A 5293-nucleotide genomic window follows, 5' to 3' on the forward strand; every position below is an offset into this window, starting at 1 on the left:
AAGAAATTAGCCCTAACATTTTCAATCCTGTTTGATTGCACTTCGCTTCCCGAGGTGATCGTAGTGTTTCGGCACACGGTTACACGTGGATCACATGTTCAGTGCTCTACCAACTGAGCTGCCATGCCCCAGAGCATCTCTTCATCGAGACTCATAGGAAAAATCACGAGCCTGGCTACCTTTTGTTTTGAAGAGTTTGACTTTTTTTCCTCTGAATCAGTTTACAACTGACAGTTTTGTCAATCTGCAAAATTAGTTCCGCTAAAACTTCACACTCTGCCCAGGGAGTAGCCAGACTGGTGAGTATTGGTATGTCTCAATATTCTTCTTCTTCAGCGTTCCACAATGTTCTGGTTACGTGTGAGCTCGTTTGCCCGTTTGGGTTCCTCACACTATACTCTGAGAGCATAAGTCAGCTCACTCCGCTTTCGTTGAGTAGGCATGCTGGGTATGTTCGTGTTTCCATAACCCACCGAACTCTGACATGGATTACAGGATCTTTTCCGTGCGCACTTGGTCTTGTGCTTGCGTGTACACACTAAGGGGGTTAAGTCACTAGCAGGTCTGCACACTAGTTGACCTGGGAGATCGGAAAAATCTCCACTCTTAACCCACCAGGCGGCAGCGACCGGGATTCGAACTCACGACCTCCCGATTAGGAGGCCGACGTCTTACCACCACGCCACTGCGCCCGTCGGTCTCAATAAGAAAGGGTTTTCTTACCCCAAGTTAAGGCCTGGCCTGATCTGTGTCGTGATGTAACTGATCGCTTACGCGGGAAGGAAGACATTTCTACGGTAAGAAGTCACTGCTTGAACTAGTTAGTCTCACTGTTACGCATTTGAGTCAGTGAACCCGAATGTTGTGTCAAATGTTCGCACTTGCTGGAAGCGATATAAGGAGTGTCACTTGGGGACGCTTATTTCCTACATCAGTTACTTCCCTCTCAGTTTCGGTATGCGTGTCCTTCCCCTTTAAGGAGTCCAACATGGGCGCGCGTCAGATGTAACTCGATCTACTTTCTCGTGAGTTTGCAACGCTAAATAGACGAATTCCGAAAATAACCCCGTCGCCGGGGTTTGTTTGGGTTGTGGGAGATTGGTCTTTTCTTGCAAAACGGAAGACAAACAATAGAGGGACCAATCACTAGCGAGGGGTGTACCGGAAACACGTGCGTGTCTCCACGTGTTTCCGGTACACCTCTCGCTAGTGATTGGTCTCTTCATCGTTTGTCTGCCGTTTTATATGACGGCTTACCGTAGTGCCAAAACCTGGGGTTACCCATTATCACGTGATAATTACTAATTAACGCTGTCAGTTACTGGGTGGCCGAGTGGTAACGCACTTGTGCTCGGAAGCGAGAGGTTGCGAGTTCGACCCTGGGTCAGGGCGTTAGCAATTTTCTCCCCCCTTTCCTAACCTAGGTCAGTGGTGGGTTCAAGTGCTAGTCTTTCGCCGGGATGAGACGAAAAACCGAGGTCCCTTTGGGGTGTGCACGTTAAAGATCCCACGATTGACAAAAGGGTCTTTCCTGGCAAAATTGTATAGGCATAGATAAAAATGTCCACCAAAATACCCGTGTGACTTGGAATAATAGGCCGTGAAAAGTAGGATATGCGCCGAAATGGCTGCGATCTGCTGGCCAATGTGAATGCGTGATGTATTGTGTAAAAACAAAAAAAAATCCATCTCACACGGCATAAAAAAAATCCCTGCGCCTTGAATATGTGCTCGATATAAATTGCATAAAAAAATTAAAAATATAAAAAAAATTTAAAAAAATCCCTGCGCTTAGAACTGTACCCACGGAATACGCGCGATATAAGCCTCATATTGATTCATTGATTGACTGTTTTCACTCGTAAGTTACTTATTTTCACGGGATAATTAGTAATTTTCACGGCATAATTAGTAATTTTCACGGGATAATTAGTAATTTTCACAGGAAATGACTAATTTTTAGTTTTGGCACTTGCAATCCGTCAGGAAGTGAGCTAAAACTAAAAATTAGTAATTAACAGGTGAAAGTTAGTCATTTTCCCGGGAAAATTAGTAATTAACACGTGAAAATGGTAATTATCAAGGGAAAATTATTACAATTATGAGGTTTTGGCACTAGTAAGCCCTATGACGGCTTACTGGATCTTCGGCTTTATGGTTTTTACCTTCCTGTGTTAAACATCCGTTAGATAACGAAAAAACAACAACATACACACTAAAATGTTGATAGATCCAAACAGTCTTTTTACATAGGATAAGAGCATTAATTCTAACCCTTTGGACACATACCAAATTTCAACAGCATGGCTGTTTTTTGTGCAAAGGGGATTATTTTTAATATATTGATTTTGTAACTGTCACACAATCACACACACACACACACACACACACACACACACACACACACATACACACACACACACACACACACATACATACACACACATACATACATACACACACACACACATACATATTCTTCCAAAGAGTTAGTTCATAGAACATGTGAGAGCAATTTCTACTTACTATAGCTGGAGTAAAAACTGGCCATACAACTGAAATCCCGCAGTTGGATATAGATACCGTAACCCACGCTTGTTAGAACCATCGCAATGTTTTACCAGTATTGAAAACGTTGATTATTACATGTTTTTATTTATATACACACTGTTTTACACATCACTGCATTAACAAAATTGTAATCGCTATTGTACATTTAAATGTGCACATCTGTCACACTGAAACCCGCAATTTGACATTGATACCTTAATCTTCTCAATTTAGTACCATCTGAACGTTGCACCAGCAGTATTGAAAACGCTGACTTATTTCATGACTGCATGTTTTAATTGTATGCGCTGAAAACAACAAGAGAATATAATATGTTCTAGAGCTTTGTTTTAATAACATAACTTCTGTTTTCGAGTTGAAATAAAAACTTCTGTATGTAACACATTCACATAATAATTAAAGCTGCATTGAACTGAACATTGAACCGGTTTGAATTGAACATTGAGTTGAATTGAATTGAATTGAATTGAATTGAATTGAATTGAATTGAGTTCAGTTGAATTGAATTAAAAAACGCTGATTACATGAAAACGTGTTCCCAGGTCGTAGATGGTCACAATACAAAGTACTTACCGTGTCAAAATAAAGCGACACGTCCGATTTGGAAAAAAACAATGGACGCAGCGTTACTCCATGACGCGCGGTGTTAAATTGAACAGTCCAGGAAGATCAGCGATGTCTGTCGATAATCCTAAACCAGGTAATAAATCCAATTCATTTGAAGTTCACCACAGTTTAACGCCACACTTTTTCTTCGAGTGACACCGTTCACTGATCAACATCCTGCAGCTGCCCAGGAGGGTATGACCCTTCCTTCAGATGTCTGCAGCTAATTAGCAACTAATCTGATGAAGAAACTTAAAGACACTGTCCTTGAATTGATTGGCTCGCTTGTGTCTTCTCCCCAAGCGGCTGCACCTTTTGCGAGCTAAGTTTTTTTCTGTTTCATTAATATTTGTTTTTCAGTACACTTAAAAGACCGCTGGGTCGAACTATCCCTCTGGGGGCGGGGATGTAGCTCAGTCGGTAGCGCGCTGGATTTGTATCCAGTTGGCCGCTGTCAGCGTGAGTTCGTCCCCACGTTCGGCGAAAGATTTATCAGTTTCTCAGAGTCAACTTTGTGTGCAGACTCTCTTCGGTGTCCGTGTGTACACGCAAGCACAAGACCAAGTGCGCACGAAAAAGATCCTGTAATCCATGTCAGAGTTCGGTGGGTTATAGAAACACGAAAATACCCAGCATGCTTTCTCCGAAAACGGCGTATGGCTGCCTAAATGGCGGGGTAAAAAACGGTCATACACGTAAAATTCCACTCGTGCAAAAAACACGAGTGTACGTGGGAGTTTCAGCCCACGAACGCAGAAGAAGAAGAAGAAGAAGAAGAAGAAGAAGAAGAAGAAGAAGAAGAACTATCTCTGACTGTAACTATTGTTTTGCCAATAACAAACGTTTCAACGACTTACCCTTCTTGTTGTTTGGTACTGTCCTGGTTTTGTGCGTTGTCATGCACACAGCTACACTTAGTTCCAGACTTCACCTGGTCTTTCTTCTTCTTCGCTCATGGGTTGAAACTCCCACGTTCACTCACAAATTTGCACGAGTGGATTTTTACGTGTATGACCGTTTTTACCCCACCATTCAGGCAGCCATACGCCGCTTTCGGGGGAAACTTCACCTGGTGAGAAGAACAGCCGTTAACTCCGGCATATACCTACAGTCTGCAGTCTATAGCTTCAGTGTTTATAGAATGTTGTTTCTAATTTTGTTTAATTAATTTTATTACTGACACTTGCGTGAATAGACGATGCTCGGAAATAACTCTGTATGGTTTGCATAGGTTGCGAAAGAGTGAACACTCTTGCTTTAACTGTGTCAAACATTCCCACGTGACATTATGGGCCAGTCACTTGCGAGGGGTGTGTCTGAAACACGTGGACAAGGAGCACGTGTAGATCGAAAGCTTGCCTCACTTAAAACAAGAGCATTCACTCTGTCGCAACCCATACAACTGAACCCGACAGAGTTATTTCCGAAGTTCGTTTATTTGCAAAATCAATTTAACAAGTAAAAAACCTTGCACAGAAGGCAGCCAAGCTGTTGGTTAGTTGGTAAATTCATTTTAAACCTCACACTGGTGTCAAATTACGAAATCAATTCAGCAAGAAACAAAACTTAACACAGAAAGCATCCAGGCTATTGATTCAAACGATTATAACTGACACTGGTGTCAAATAACGAAATGAAATAAAGAAAAATATCCCGCTTTGCACAAAAAACAGCCAGGCTGTTGATTAAAAAAAATATATAACTGACACTGGTGTCAAATTACGAAATGAAATAAACAAAATATCCCGCTTTGCACACAAAACAGCCAGGCTGTTGATTAAAAAAAATATATAACTGACACTGGTGTCAAATTACGAAATGAAATAAACAAAATATCCCGCTTTGCACACAAAACAGCCAGGCTGTTGATTAAAAAAAATATATAACTGACACTGGTGTCAAATTACGAAATGAAATAAACAAAATATCCCGCTTTGCACACAAAACAGCCAGGCTAGTGATTAAAAAAATATATATAACTGACACTGGTGTCAAATAACGAAATGAAATAAACAAAAATATCCCGCTTTGCACACAAAAGGCTGTTGATTAAAAAAAATATATAACTGACACTGGTGTCAAATTACGATATGAAATAAACAAAAATATCCCGCTT

The 5293-nt window shown here is 41.1% G+C and overlaps 1 protein-coding gene across 1 annotated transcript in view; it reads right to left on the reverse strand.

Moving 5' to 3' along the window:
• LOC138970291 (cAMP-regulated D2 protein-like) overlaps positions 1-3336 on the reverse strand; it is a 13781-nt gene extending 10445 nt beyond the window's left edge. The window contains exon 1 of the mRNA XM_070342776.1: positions 3145-3336. The gene's annotated coding sequence lies outside the window, so the exon portion shown is untranslated. The remainder of the gene's footprint in view (positions 1-3144) is intronic.
• Between the last annotated feature and the right edge of the window lie 1957 nt (positions 3337-5293).

The sequence above is a fragment of the Littorina saxatilis genome, linkage group LG7 (assembly GCF_037325665.1).
Source record: "Littorina saxatilis isolate snail1 linkage group LG7, US_GU_Lsax_2.0, whole genome shotgun sequence".
In the NCBI taxonomy this organism is placed as follows: Eukaryota; Metazoa; Mollusca; class Gastropoda; order Littorinimorpha; family Littorinidae; genus Littorina; species Littorina saxatilis.